The following is a 16,644-nucleotide window of genomic DNA, read 5'->3' as shown; positions in this document are numbered from 1 at the left end:
GGACATTGCTGTAGTTTTTCTGGCTGTAAAAAACAGAACAGCAAGGCAGATATCTGAAGGAAGAAGTATGTTCATTGTCCATCAGTAAGAAAGCTGGCATTGTTGTCATCAGGAAAATAAGATACTTTACTGTACCCTGTCAATGTATGAATCTTTTACTAGTGGCAGCTGTAAGGGCCCATTCAAATCTTTCTTATTATATGCGCTTTTGGAACAACACATCAGACTTCTGCTTGTGAATGGATTGTAGAGCAGATTAGTACCAAAACCCTGATAGTTTTTGCTTTGGCTCTGGAACACTATTTTGTTAACTGTTTTTGTACATTTAGTCCATTTTTTTCTTTTTTTAAACAACTTCTTTCAGTGCTGTAATTCATGGAAGGAGAAACAACAACCATAAGAACTTATCAGAAAATCTTACCAAATACATGCCTCCAGCAGCTGATGAGAAATGAATTACTTGGGTTGTATGATAGGAACGATAAAAAATACTAGTGACATTCTGCAGCCCCTGTTTTCTGGTACAATGCTATGTAGATCATCTGATATTTTGGTCTCTTTTCAAAGACAAACTCTTTGAGCAGACAGTTGGGAGAGCTGTGCAGCTTTCAGTTAAAAATGGTGTACTGAGAAAAAACTGATTTTATTCATAACAATGAAGCATTTGAAGGTAGGTACGGACCATGTGTAAACCTTTGTTATCAAGGAATCTAAGTTTATTAGTTATTGCCAATGAGACACACAAAAGTAGAAAAATTTTACTAACTTCTTAAGCTGTCAGTCCTTCCTCAGGAAGGAGAAAGAGTTTGGGGGGTTTTAGAAATCAAGGTAAGGTCGCTGCAAGGGTACTGCCATCTCAAGGCACACTTTTACCTTCAGGTGGCAGAACTCTCCACTTCTTCCAGAAATTGTTCCTGAAAATCGCTTTTTACATCAAGAACTGTTTAACTGTTCAGGAAGAGTACCTATTTTTATTTGCCTGATTACAAACAGTCTTGGATTCACAACTCCAGTTACAACTTGTCAGTAATACAAGCATGACTTAAATGTTCCAAGGTTACTGCCATAATCCTCCTTTACTTCATTCATCGTTCTTAGGTCAGTGTTGGCCATTGTCACGGAACGTCATCACGGAGGGGCTTCGCGGTGTGATAAAAGTTGAAACGGGTTTATCATAAAACTGTCTTTCTCTGCCACTCGGTGCCCCAGGAACACCTCTAACAAAAAATCCAAAGACAACAAACCCAGAATCGCTTCAGTACTCCAACTAATTACAATAATGTAACTTGATTGCCTACCAACAAGCCATGATTTACATCAACTAGTATGGAGGCAGGTCTTTTATGAACTCCTGAATTATTAATTCAAGTCTTTGTACCCTCGCATCACTCAGACCGTAGGTTGATTGTGACCTACCAGTTGCGAGGATGAAGAGCAACAAAGCTGAAGGTGTATGAGAGAGATAGATGATTATAAAACTTATTTTTTTTAAAATCCATGATGAGAAAATGACATACTAAAAAGCAGTAGAAATAATTTGGGAGTGAAGGAGAGCTCTCACCAAATAACAGAAGCATTTGAGTTGTCGACAGATCAAAGGTCCCCGTTCTGGACCGACCGACTACCGTGTAACCTCCACCAATGGTGTCATTCGAATGGGGTATGGAGGGGCAGAGGGTCACCACAGGGCTCTCCCAGCTGTTTCAGCTCTCTTGAACTTGGAGCTGCTACTTCTCATTTAAGTAGCCCCTCAGTTGGTATCACGACTCTCGACTGCACCCCATTGCAGTACTTCCACCGAGGGAAAAATCAAAGTCCTCCACATAGTAGCCACACACTGACCACTGAGCTATGGAGGCTGACTGAGTCGTCTACAGGGACACACAAAAGTGAACGAAAACATCGCTAACTTTGGGAAGAAATCCTTTGACAATTTAAGAGTGCTAATAAATCGTCAAAAGCCACACCCCTATGCATTTTTATCGGACACACAATGCTAGAATTGTATTTCGATGGGAGGTTCGGGGTCGGGTCGGGTCGGGTAGGGTCGGGTAGGGTCAATAGGGAGACAGACGGGCAGGAAGCAGGAGGAGCAGTTCCTCAGAAATAGATAGTGGCTTGGAAGGAGGCACCTGGTTTGCAGGCTAGGAATGTGGGAAGGAGGGGTGGCAGGTGCACGGGTTAGGCATGTAATACATGAGTACCAGATACAGTTAGGTGCAGCTCACGATAAAGATGAGGTGGAGCTGTAGACTGGAGGGGGGTGACAGGACAGAGGAAGAGGGAACTGTTGAGTAGAGGTTGGGGGCCAGTCATTTAGCGAAAATTGAGGCCAGGAGGATGACAGGAACGAGGGATGCATTTTAAGGCTAACTCCCAATCTATGTCATCAGAAAAGTTGGTGTTGGAGGGAAGGATTCAGGTGGCACAGGTTGCGAAGCATCCATTGAACGAGAGCATGTTCTCAGCCATATTTTGGCATTGGCCATTCTTTTGCTGAATAGCTGGTGGGTGATTATGTGCACATAAAATGCTGTGCAGAAATTGTAGCAGAGCTGGTACACGACACGGCCGGTTTCACAGATGGCCGTGCCTCTGACAGCATAATAGAGTGATGTGGCACACCGGACTCGCATGCAGGATGACGACGGTTCAGGTCGTGCCTGGCCGTTCAGATTTAGGTTTTCCACGATTTCCCTAAATCACTCCATTCAAATAATAGGATGACGCCTTTCAAAGGGTGTGGCAGATTTCCTTCCTCAGCATCGAAGCAATCTGGACTCGGCTCCGTCTCTAATGGCCTCAATGCGATGGGACATTAGAACCCTAGGGACAAGATGTGGTGAGCTTGTGATTGAAATGGGGTGGAAAGCGCTGGGTGCACGAATCGGGCAGGTCTTGCACCTGGGTCTTTCACAGGCACATTGCGCCTGTAACAAGTGTAACAACTTGCAAAGTAGTTTATTTGGGCACAACCACCAACCATTGGTCCAGCAGATGGGAAAGGCCACTGCGAAAATGTGGCCAGGAACAAAGTTCCCCAGTAGTACAGCACGGCACTGAGCGCAGTGTGCTAGAGTTCAGTGGCTGCTCCATAACTCGTCTGTATCCTCTGCAGGAGCAGCTTTTCTGAACTGTGTAGATACGAGTTATCCTCCTGGCCTCAATCTCCGCTAACACAACACTCTACCCAACAGTTGCCCATTCATTTGTCTTGTCACCCCCTCCCAATCCGTGCTTTCTACACCACACCTCACTGCCCCCAGTCCCGTCGTGCCACGTGCCTAGCCGTCCCAGTGCCTGTCACCAAGCTGATAGCTACACGTCCCCAATCCCTCTTTGTACTTCTCACCTTTCTCCCCTTATATACACACCCATCATAACCCCCACCCCCCCCACCCCCTGACCACCACCTCCACCACCCATCTTGTCATCTTCCCAAAGTATTCATTCTCTTAGCTTGTCAAAGGATTTCTACAAAAAGATAGCAAAGTTTTCATTCTCTTTTGTGTGTGCCCGTCAATGACTCAATACTTCCGTCATTCGCTGAGAGGTCTCTTTTACTCCTACATTATCCACGAAAATTCCTACGTTGAGTATGTGTCGATGTTTGTGTCCCAGTCCCAGAAATTGTAAAGAATCATCGTGTGTCCATTCCAAACGGCATAAACTATCATCTTCATAGCTGATGGCACCTTTTTGGATTCTACTTAATGCATTTCAGTGCTGCTACTCTCTCTCTCATATTTTAATTTTCTGCCGTTATGTTCTAAAAAAAGTTTCCTTCTTACAGAGAGCATTGTTCTGTTGCCTACTTTGTCCTCATTAGCAAGGGTCAAAGCCTTATTGCAAGAGCATTAAATAATTATGACTTCGAGTAACTGATATCACCCTTCCCATTTGACAAGGAACACTCTGGATACTGGGAGCCGCTGCACTGCTTGTGTGCTCATCTGGCTTACAGCATTCTACTGTGGCTCTCCCAGTTTCAATTTACTTAGTGCCACATCCATTTCTGAACAGTAGTATTTGTTGACTTTTTTCTTCAGCTCAGGGCACCGTCATTCAAAATCGTAAGAAATCTTCGTGCAAACAGTGTACAGCACTCCTCTCACGTGCACGAGGCACTCCGTTGAGGTTGTCGCCGATTTCCACGTGTCTGTCAAACAGGACTAACTGATCTCTGTCCACATCTATACGCACTCTCTGCGAACTGCCATATGGTGCGATCTAGAGAGTACCCTGCACCACTGCTGGTAATTTCCTTTCCTGTTCCTCACAAATAGTGAGGGAAAAATGACTGGTCATGTGCCTCCATATAAACTGTAATTTCTCATATCTAATGTTAATGGTCCTTGTGCAAAATGTGTATCAGTGACAGTAGAATTGTTCTGCAGTCAGCTTCAAATACCGGTTCTCCAAAGTTTCTCATTTCTCGCCTCCACGGATTCCCATTTGAGTTCCCAAAGCATTTCCGTAATACTTGTGTCGTTCGATCCTACCGGTAACAAATCTAGCAGTCCACCTCGATTCTTTGATGTCTTCTTTTAATCTGACCTAGTAGCGATCCCGACCACTGCAGCAGCCCTCGAGGATAGGTCGCACTAGCCCCCCCTATGCAATTTCTTTACAGATGAACCACTTTCCCAAAATTCTCCCAGTAAACTGAAGTTGACTATTCGCTTTCCCTACCACAATCCTCAGGTGCTCGGTCTGTTTCGTATTGCTTCACCCAGATATTTAAACGGTGTGAATATGTCAAGCAGGACACTACTAATGCTGTTTCCGAACATCACTGGATTGTTTTTCCTACTTACCCGAATTAAATTAAATTTTTCTACATTTACAGCTAGCTGCCATTCATCATACCAACTGAAAATTTTGTCTAAGTCACCTTGTATCTTCCTACAGTCACTGAACTTCGACACATTACCGTACACCACAGCATCGTTGGCAAATAGCTGCCCACTGTGTTCGCCAGATGATTTGTGTGTACAGAAAATAACAACACTCCTACCACACTTCCCCGGGGCACACTGAACACTCGCCATCGAGGACAAGGTACTGGGCTCTGTGACTGAAGAAGACTTAGAGCCACTCACATACCTCGGTACCTATTCTGTACGTTAGTCACTTCATTAATGTTTTGCAGTGGGGCACCGTGTCATATGCTTACATTACAGAAAGGAAAAGTGAATAAATTTGTAGGTGGTTTGAGTATACAGGGGGTGGAATTTGTAAACGGTGCTGCCACCAACCAAAGCAACAATATTCTAACCCGCGTGGAGTTGAACAGAGCTCGGAAGACCGACACAAGTACATCGTGCTGTGCTGTTTCACCTCTGGGGTAGAGTGGATCAGTTGTAGAGGCTAGTGAGTGGTGGTGTGCCAGGCCCTCGGAAGAATGTGACTCGAAGGTTTCAGTGCGTGTGAGATCTGGTGATTGTGTTGGCCAGGGCAACAGAACCCCACCTTCTGTACCGAGGCACGGCACGGCAGGGCAGGGCAGGACAGGACAGCAGTGGGGACATGCAGTCTTGCGCCATCTTGTCGAAAGGTAATGCCATCTTGTCGAAAGGTAATGTCATTGGCCTTAACACATCAGATATGTAATGGCTGCTGTCCATATTACCCAATAGCACCCCATACCACTGTGCCACAAGACGGGTGTGCATGATGACAAATGCAGTCTAATGCTAGTGCTCCTCAAAGCCTCCACACAGATACTTTCAGTGTGGTGCCACTCAAGTGCTCATTATTGTCATCAGATGCATCATTGTTGACTTGTCTCTATTTGCTTTTGTATCAAGGGAAGCTGCTGCAACAATGGTCACCACGCTGACCGTCTGATGCACTGTAAGGCTTTGCTGCAAGCGAGCCCAGTTTTGACTAGTTTCATCTTGTGGCAGTTCTGCATGCTGAAGCAAACAAAACGTCTTTCTTCTTCTCCATTAGTGCCTTCCAATCCAATTTTTCTACTCACTGCATTCTCCTCAACTCTCACTTTATGTGGGTATGGATGTAAGGGATTACAGATTATTACACTATCATCAAATGGGGTGATTTCAGACAGTGTGGTTTATTTACCCTTTCCTCCTGCATAGCAACAATTTGCTGCTAATTTTCATTTCTGCTTGCCAACTATTTTAAGGGCAACTTTTATTTTGGATCAAATGATAGCTGATAAAGAATCTCATTGTTGAAAGTTTGTGCTGTATCAACAGAAAACTTTCTGTTGCCTGAGACTGCAGTTTGTGTGTGTGTGTGTGTGTGTGTAACTGCAGTTGTCAATGCGTTCAGTAGCCTATGACGCTGAGATGATTGTTGTAGAAGTTTGTCGAGTTTTGAGTTATTGAATAACGATTCTTTTTTAAAAATTTTGGGCAATGTCGGGAAAGTATAAAAGCAATAAAGGCACTAAAATATGGTGTAATTATGACCCAGAATATTGAGATAAAGCTGTTCAAGTTATTCAGTGTGGCAAATTATTTTATAGAAAAGCGTGCGATTTGTATGGTATACCTAGAGAAACTCTACTAAATAAAGTGCAGGAAATATATATTTAAAAAAAAATTTAGTGGGACAACCAGTACTAGTGACGAAGAAGAAGAAATGTTAAAGCAATGTATATTGAGAGTTGCACATTGGGGATTTACTTTCACTAAATTGAATATTAGATATTTAGTGAAAGGCTACTTCGATAAATGTAGCTGAAATTAGTAGTAGTTTTCTAACAGTTTATCAGGACAAGAATGGGGCTATTTATTCCTCAAGCAGTTTTTCAGAAGATTTTTCTGTTTGCATAAGCAAAAACATTGAAAGAGCTCGTGTGCAAGTGAACAAAGCAACATTAAAATGTATTTCTCCAATATAAAACCAATGTTGGAAAACCTCCCATCTAGCAACATAATCGGCCATGACGAAATCAACAGGACGAGGGACTAAGCATGCTGACAACTGATGGATTCGTCAAAATCTAGTATTTTGATAATGATGGCAGCAAGTGCTGATGATAAACTGATTCTTCCATAAGTTCTTTATAAACCGAAGCATTTGTGTGAGATGTGGCAAGAAGGTGGCCCACAGGGGACCCATTTCAATAGGAGTAAAAGCCTGTGGTTTGATCTATCAATACTTGAATTCTGGTTCTTTACAATCACTTTGCCCTATTTGAAGAAGCCAGAGGCCCAACAGTGATGATTGGGGACAACTAATCCAGTTGTGTCCTTGTCTGTTACCAAAGAGTGTGGACAGGACAATATTTCATTCATTTTCCTTCTCCCTAAGCACTCATCTCCTCAGACTGCGGGATGCAAGCTTTTTCAGACCAATGAAATCAGTGTGGCAAACCGTATTAACTGAAGAAATGGCCCTACACTCAGATCATTTACAAGGATGTTTTTCCATCTCTTCTGAAACACACTAAGATTTCAGCAAACTTTACAGTAAGCATAAAGAATGGATTTCGTGCTACAGGCCTGACCCCATTTGAACCAGATCATGTCTTACGGGATTTGCCTGATGGTGACGAAGGCTGGCAAAGCAAGACAGAGGCACGGATCTCCAGTTTTGAAGAAATGCTCATTATCCTCCAAATAAGCCAGGTATTCTCACCATTGTAACCAGACATTCCTCCTGGAAAATCAAGTGTGGAAACAACTGACAGTGCTTCTAGCAGTAGTGAAAGTGAAAAGACCCATCATCCAATGAAATGTTATTGCTATAAGAAGAGGCTTTTCTTTTTGCGGACTATAAATACACATCCAGAAACAAGGAGCATATGAGGTAGTATGTTGGAGTGGACACAAATGTTGGTGCAAGTGAAGTATATATGAAACTTCTGCAACCACACAATAATAATATTTGTTTCCTAATGTCCCTCATGAGGACACTACCAAAAGGACAAGTTTCGTGAGAACTGCCTGCACCAGTTGAGAAAGGATGTTTATTTTTAGACACAACGTGCTTCAGACTCGTAGGCCATTGTAATTTTATGGCCAGTGTTTGTAACTTAAAAGTTTGGATGTTGAACAAAAAAAATGATTAAGTAGAATTTCTTTGTCATGTTTCTGTTTTTAATATTTCAATTTAGAACTTTAAAAATTAGAAATGTAATTAGTTAGAAAGTAAGAATTGACCTGTAGTATATAAAATTCATTACTTCAGTTCTCATCACTTAGTCGTAATGATGGAAATCCTTAAAATGTGTTCAGCTTCTAAAATCAAATAGGATGAATGCAGAATTTTTTTAAAAAAAGTCACTTTGTAACTCTGGACAGAGATTTAACACTTGGATCTGAAGTCATCCCAATCCACAGGGTGATTTCAGACACTTTTATGCCTCTGGTAAATATAGGTACACGCAGACTTTTTTTGTAGTATATTTTATTTGTAATACATATACACACATCACTTCTGTAACAGAAAATGCAACCTAATGTAATATATGCAAAGTTATGGTGAAAATAACATCGAAACTGTTCGAAATCACCCCACTTGACAGTACTGCTCTAAAAAAAAAAAAAAAAAAAATTACTTGACAACTTTATTTTCTTCTACACTAGTTTGTGAAGCTACATTGATGTTTGTTTATGGTGGTTTACAGTTGTTTCAGTATAGTACCTGTTAAAACATCCAGGTGAATTCCAGGTTTCCTTTTGCAGGCTTTGCAGTATAAAATTGTTTCTCTTCTTCCTCCTTTCTCCTTGAATGTGCTGCAAACCATGCAATCCTTTGTTGTTTTTTTTATTCACTTTGCGTTATAAAATGCAGCTTGCCATTTAGTCTCTCCTCGGTGTCAGAAGATGATCATCTTCCCCTTTTCTTTGAATTTGTATTTCTCACCTGGCAAAATAGTCGTCTCATTACATTTCTTCTGTAGGGAAGGTGAGTCTGCAGTTCTTCTCCACAGTTTTAGTCTATTGAGTAAAGAATATAACTATTCACTACAGCAACTTCAGTCATCCAGAAGAATAAATTATTCCACTGTTTGTCCAATTTTCTTTTAAAATAGTGGCAACTACAGTACCGATCAACATTCTTCCCATGTTCGACCTGCACCCTTTAAAATTGAGGTCTTTTGTGTGTTCCCTGAGACCCTCTAACATAAAAAACCGCCCAAACCACTCCAGACAGCCCGCACTGCCTGTGTAACTACCTCCTGTCTGTAATGGACTCCTGACCCGTTCAGTGGAAGCCAAAATCCCGCTACCATATGGCATAAGTCGAGAAATCTGCAGCCTACAGGGTCGCAGATATGTCTCAGCCTCTGATTCAGACCCTCCACTTGTAATCTTTATGGCATCTAGAAGAATCCATGCCACATCTGGAATGACTCCACCTGTTGTGCACACAGAGTGCACATTGGCATTCTTCCCCTCCTTGGCAGCCACATCCCTAAGCAGCCCCATAATGCGCCTGACATTGGAGCTACCAATAATCCCACCCATTGTGACTGCCCAGATCTTGCATGCTGAGAAGTTTTCTCTGATACAGGACAAATGACTGCATCCAGCTGAGGGTCAGTGTCAGCCACAGAGAGCACCTGGATTCAGTTTGTCTGTCTGGCAGAATAACCCGGGAGGCCTTATGCTGCCCCTCCCCCCCCCCCTACCTACCGTGGGAAGTCTTTCACAGCCTGTCTCTAGTGTCAGAATCAAATGTCATATGGAGACAAGTATGTGTACGTAAGTAAAACTCTTCACTGGACATAATTCAGTGTACACACATTATGTATATAAAAGTCTGAAATACAAGTTGTAGCTTTTTTTTAATCAATGAAAATCCATTTTTGAAAATATATTAAATCAGCTTTTTGTAATCTTCACCACCACACAGCTGGAAAAATAATGAAATAAGTGCTGTGGTTTTTATAGTAAAAATAATCTTTCAAATTACAACAGAATATTCAATGGGCACTTTTTACTCTCAAGGATTTAACCCTTTGCCTTACGATTTTTAAGTTCCGTTAGCATGAGCTGTAAGTGGCTGCAGGGTACGGATGCGCCTTACCATTCCCGGCGCTTACACACGCTAAGGCTGCAGTGCACTACACCTGGTGGCATCCGAAGTCATGCAGATGCCCCCGGGATTTGTAAGTACGTGTGTGATACCAGTAACGTGACATTTCTACCAGTATCATAAATAATGATGATTAGTTGCCCATTAGAAACGAAACATTCATTGTCTCAAACGCAATGATATATTCACAAACATTTTATTTCCCTTTATAAGCAAACATACATTGATGAAATCCATTTAATAATAATATTCACAACAGTGCAATGATCTAAGACTGTATTATATTTGGTTCAAAACATTCTGGGACCTGTTACGTTAGTACATGGGCAAACATATTCTCGAACGAATTGTCTTCACAATTACGTGTACACGAGTTCGATTGTATGATATCGTTCAAAACAATCTGGCACATGTAATGCAACCCTGCACTTTTTGCATTCTCAGTTTTGCCCTTTACTTTTGATGGTGTCGGATCAATATGTTTGGGAAAATGTGCCCATGTTGGGCATTCAGTCTTTGTGGTATATCGTCGGATGCTAATCGTCCCTTCCGATTATATTCCGGTAAAGGTGTAGTTTTCAACAATGATTCTGCAATGTGAATCCTATATTCTGCGTAGCTGTCGTTTGCCGCAATATATTTTGTAATACAAAATGTATGTGTTAAATAAAGCAACATCAAATACGTAAAAGAATATCTTGCGGTATCCTTTCATACATTTTCTCATCGCAGGGAAGCATGCGAGCATCTGATCTTGGTGATCAATTCCAATCATGCCTCTATTGTCTTCGATGACACATTTCGGTTTCCACGATTTTGCAGAGCGGTGTGTCTGTGGCAATCATTTCTGCTGTTGAATGTTTTGTGGAAAGCATGTAAATGTCTCATTATCTTTCCATTGTAGTGCCAATATTCCTTTACAACTCATCACTGTATATTCTCCCTTCTTTAATTTTGCCTTCTGGAAGTCTGTGGGCATAGTTTTTCTGTTTGAGCGCACTGTTCCAATCACATTAGTTTTATTGGTGAGGAGAGTTTTGAAAAGTTTCGGTGAAGAAAACCAGTTATCTTAATATAAGGTATGCCCTTTGTGTAACACCGACACTTTCAGAGGCACTACCACTAGCATCACTACCCGTGTATATCTTAAAATCATAGCAGTATCCTGAACTTGACTCTCACAATTTATAAAGTTTAATACCAAACCTCGCTCTTTTTGATGGGTTAAATTGTTTGTAGGATAAGCGCCCCTTAAATTTCATTAATGATTCATCAATGGCAATATTCTCTTGCGCTGTGTACCCTTTCTTAAATTTTTGATTGAACATACCTATGACTGGCCTTAGTTTGTACAGCTTATCTGTGTTGTTGGCTAAACTGTTATTCGCTAGATGCAGAAATCTACTTATGTGCAGAAATCACCTGAAATGGCATCGTCTTCCTAAATATTGCCGTTTCTACGGCCCTCCTAGACCAATACATCTGAATCAACGGTTTCCTTACTTCAGCCATTATTATACATAGCGCAATGAATATTTTTATTTCATTACAGCTGATAGACCAGTTTTGGTCTATTTTTTTGTCTCTTCTGTTCATTGTTGGGTACGTCTTGTGCATATCTATTCGTCTCAGTCACTATGTTTTCCCAAAATGTTCTATTAAATATTACATAGAAAAGTCTAATTCTCTTATGCTTGTACTCGCGTGCTGCAAAGCTGCTTCCTGTAATTTCCGTATATCCAGATTGTTGGTTCATTGTCTTCCTTGTGTCGCATCCACGACTCGTGATTGTTGCTGGTAGGTTTGCTCTTCTTCGTCAGTATCATCTTCAATCGCCAGCCGCTTACACCGTTTTCGTACAGGAGGTAAAACGTCACTACTACTGTCAAAATATCCTGCAGAATCATTGTTGGCTATGCCACCACGTCTCCCTTTCCTCGTGAACACTTTTGCTACATGTTGGGAACATTGTGAAAGTATTTTTGTAATGTCGGCAGGTCCGAATGGGGCGAAGGACAATTCGTGTATGCCGTGTGTACTCGATCAGCTCCGCAATGTGTCAGATACGTTCTGTTTACGTTTGGCACGGCTGACCAACGACGTCTCTCGCATGACATGCGTTTGTTCGGCGCGGTGAAGTACCACGTCTCTGATAAGTCTAGTTTATGTTTGGCCAGGTCGGCACGCTACGTCTCTCATGCGACATTGTAGGGTAAGGGGTTAATTGACATTCAGTGCAGCATAAGTAGCTTGTTACAGACTAGCAGGAATGGAACTTGGGGCACAATGGCACCAGTGTAAGTCCAGAGAATCAACCTTGTTGAGAGAGACAGAGAATGTAAACAGACATTATTGAGCAATTTTATGTATTTACAATAAAAGAATTTTTCAAATGATCAAATTTAAAAATTACTAGTAGTACCAAATTCCTGAACTTACGATGCTCATTATTTACAGGTATGAGCAAATTTCAGGGCACTTCACATATTTGTCTTACGCAACAAACAAATGTTATTATCTAGTATCACATTTCGTAAGCTGAGTTTCATTCAGGTACACGACACAAGAGCAGTATTTAAGCTTATTTACACTGTTTACATAAAATGATAATACTAACACCCTTCAGGTATAAGTTTAACACATTGACTGCCAAGTGCATGGTGATGAATGTTTCCCTGTCAGGTCAGGTCAGGCCATGGCATTAGGCCCTACTGTGGCCGCTGGCTAGCACATGGCGTCAGGCATAAAGCTCTTTTGTGGGCAGTGGAGCTTTTTGGCAGTCAATGTGCTAATATGGAAATTATGTTCTCCTGGTTGACAGTCCATATTATGGAAGTATGCCACTTACGTTGGTTTTTCTCTGATGTTTTACCTGTTTTGAATATAACAAATGTTAACTATAGTCTAATCATTCAGTACATTAAAACATCTCTGTCATCATAGGTGCTGTGGGATAAATATCACATGACCTGGAAAGCACTCCATCTAGAATGAAAGGGTGTAGAAAAGACATTGAAATACGACACTACTGTTTGGAACTGTCCACACCTTGCGTAGTGTTCGAAAAATTAACTACGCTATCAGACCTACTCATAAGCAAGCTGGGAATAACCCAGAGTAGGCTCCAACTGTGTAAACTCTTGTTAAAAATAAAAATGATGATAATAAGGAATGAGGAGGTTAAGAAGAATTAAGATGTCCCTTTTAGACCGAATCAGCACATCCAGACAATGGTGGTACAGACATATAATGAGGCAGAGTCTACAAAAACTTCCCAAGTAAATCCGGAAAAGGCAGTCTTCCTGCAGGAAGACCCAGAACCCAGTGGATGGGCGTGATCAAAGATGACATCACTGACAATGGATGATGATGTCTGTGATGGATTATGAGTGGACAAAAGGAAATGGAAGAGGCTAATGAACAGTATACAGGAAACTGAAACTGTACAATGTTTAATAATAACAATGATGCAGTTGCCCATCCGGATTTACAGATCCAAAGATTCTCCACGTGAGTGTCTAGACACAAAGAGAATTTGCTTACAAGGAAGGTAGGCCAGAGTGTAATATCCTCTCAGCGATGAGGTCAGGGACAAAGCTCAAGTTCAGATAGGAATGAGAATTTGCTGCAGCATTTTCAAAGGAACCTGCCCAGCATTTGCCTTCAGTGATTAAAGGAAATTGTGGAAAATCTAAATCTAGGTGACCCTGTGTGGTTTTGAGTCCAGAGCCTCGACCACCTTCGCACGTCATCTACTTGTAGCTATAGCTTCAACAGTGATCATCCTGGCATCAGCCCTTTCCACTGCTTGTGTGACAAGAAAGAAACATAAGAAGAAGTGAGTATTATTGAATCAGTCCACTGATCAAGCAGTACTGGAAACCAAAGAGGGATTTGAAAAGGGAATTACAGTACAGGGAGAAGAAGTAAGAACTTTGAGGTTTGCCAGACACAACAAAGAACGTTGAAGATCAGTTAAACTGAATGGATGGTATCCCGAAAAGTGGTTATCAGACAAATATCAATGAAGGTAAAACAAGTTAACAGAATGTAGTCAATTCAGGTGATGCTGAGGGGAAACATTAGAACATGAGACACTAAAAGCAGTTGGTGAGTTTGACAGTTTGGGCAGCAAAATAACTAATGACGCCTGAAGCAGAGAAGATATAAAATGCAGAGTGGTAATAACAAGAAAAAACATTTCTGAAAAAGAGCTGTTTGTTAAAATATAATATAAATTTATGGATTAGGAAGTCTTTTTCTGAAGCTATTTGTGTGGAAGAAGTAAAGAAAGTGAAATGGAGACAATAAGTGGTCAGACATGAGCAGAATAAAAGCTTTTGAAATATGGTGCTACATAAGAATGCTGAAGATTAGATCAAATAAGTAATGAGAAGGTACTGAACTGAAGAGAAAGAAATTTACAGCAGAAATTGACTAAAATGAGGGATCAGTTGATAGGACACATCTTGAGGCCCTCACCCCTCATGGAATAGTCAGTTTTGAAATCTAGAGAGGGGGTGGGGGGGGGGGGGGGAAGAGAGAGAGAGAGAGAGAGAGAGAGAGAGATTAGGGGAAAGGGCAGGGGAGGGAGGGGTCAGGCATTATAGGGATGAAGGTTTACAGTCGTAATGCAGAGATTGGTGTGGAGAGCTGCATCAAATAGAAGACCATTTCATCATCTGAGCTGTAAACTTTTCATCAACACAAACTGATTATTTGAATTTGTATCTAAAAAAGCCAATAGTTTAACACCACTTGAGTATTTTTCTTGTTATGCTTGGTGAGTATGGTCGATATAGCTCACTTGTCAGTGTAATCTTACACACACACACACACACACACACACACACACACACACACACACACCCCTGCTTATCACTGTTTTCTGTTTACCTGCATGCACAGCCCTGCAATACATTCCAGCTGAATATTATTATAAGTATCTACTCACATCTAATAACAGCCCAGGTGCAAAATGCTGTTTCTAGAGGACCTGTCACATCCACTGCTATTGACGAATTACTCCTCAACATGGGTTTCTTTCCTTCTCATCCTGTCCAGTAGATCTCTCTGACTTGAAGTTTTGGGCAACTTTTCTGTAACTATTCTCATTTGGTAAATCTTGTTACTCCTTTTCCTTCATTTCTCTTGCTTCCCCTTCAGTCCCACCTAGAGGAGGACCCACTGAGTCTGAAATCTTGCACATTTCTTTAATTTTTGTGTGTGTTTTTTCATGCCACCACTTAGTGAGCAGATTTTTTATCAATCCAACTTACATTATATTTTCAGCAAGGTTTGGGTTGCATTAGTAAACACAGCTAGTCATATATGCGAAAAGAATCACTCTTCACCTGCTGATGGGCCGTGAACTGTGCTGATATCAGTTCAGTACTAAATATTAATTCTTTTTGAATACAATCATTTTGGGTGGCACTTTATAAAAACACTAAAACAACTATTGACTTTGCAGCAGTCCTCTTCAGGGTGACTACTCCGCTGCTCTGAACAGGACTGTTGCAAGGACACTCAAAATTTTGGTGGTATAATTTGTTTTAGTGTTTTATAGCGATGCAGCGAAAACCCAAAATGATTTTATTTAAACAAACAATTGCTGTGGCTGCCCATGGACTTATATTAACTCTCTTATTCACAGGCTACACAACACAGGATGATTTACAGTTATAAGATACAAAAATGAACAGCTACATTGTGCAGTAGTTTTGAAGTTAAGTTAAATTACGGACGTTGCTTGGAATGAGTTAACTGTGAGTATCTATCACACTAAACTTCATAGTAAAGGCAAGGTCACTATATCATCATCACTAGACAAGGATTAGACCTACTGGCTTCCAACTTTAACTGCAGACTCAATCTCTTTTAGGTTAGCACTTGATCTCTTCTTCCAGTGGAAACACATTTAAAATCTTTTACTGTTCATACCACTTTTTCCTGTATTTTTAATTTTTTCTGTTAACCTGACTGTATGTATCTGGAATGAATCCTTCCCTTTTGCTGGCAATGCTCTTACCTACCGAGGTATCCAGGCACGAGTCACGAGAGGTACTGATGCAGGCACATGTAAAGCCGTAGGACAGATGGTGAGTCATGCCATGGTGGCTTAAAGGTGAGGTCCTCGGTTAAAGCCACCACTGAACACAGAGTTTAAATCTACCAGGCAGTAACTATATGCAATTCCTTACATGTCTTCTTATCCACTTAATGTACAGCAATCAGTTTAGTGCACCGTTCTGAAACATAACATTCTAACATTTCATAGAATTTCAGGGTGTTTCCTTCCTCCAAAGAGTTATCTTTCAGAGGCACATAAATATTGGAACATTTGTTATTTATTGTTGTCTTGTTGCCTATGATAATTAGCAGTTAAAATCATACATAAATTCTATAATATGGTGCCTTCGTAAATGCTGACTCATACTAATTCCTTTACTTGACTAGCCATAATTTCTATTTTGGTTATAGAATTTTCTAAACCGTATTCCTCTGCAGTTTTACTTAGTCGGAAGACTACTCATGGGGGTTCGTCTTCAGAAGCAGCCACAACAACCTTGTCATCCACGAACCAAAGGGTATCTACTCTTCTGATTTTCTTCTTTATCAAAG

The sequence above is a fragment of the Schistocerca nitens genome, chromosome 12 (genome assembly GCF_023898315.1).
Source record: "Schistocerca nitens isolate TAMUIC-IGC-003100 chromosome 12, iqSchNite1.1, whole genome shotgun sequence".
In the NCBI taxonomy this organism is placed as follows: domain Eukaryota; kingdom Metazoa; phylum Arthropoda; class Insecta; order Orthoptera; family Acrididae; genus Schistocerca; species Schistocerca nitens.
Note: the sequence above shows the minus strand (reverse complement) of the source record.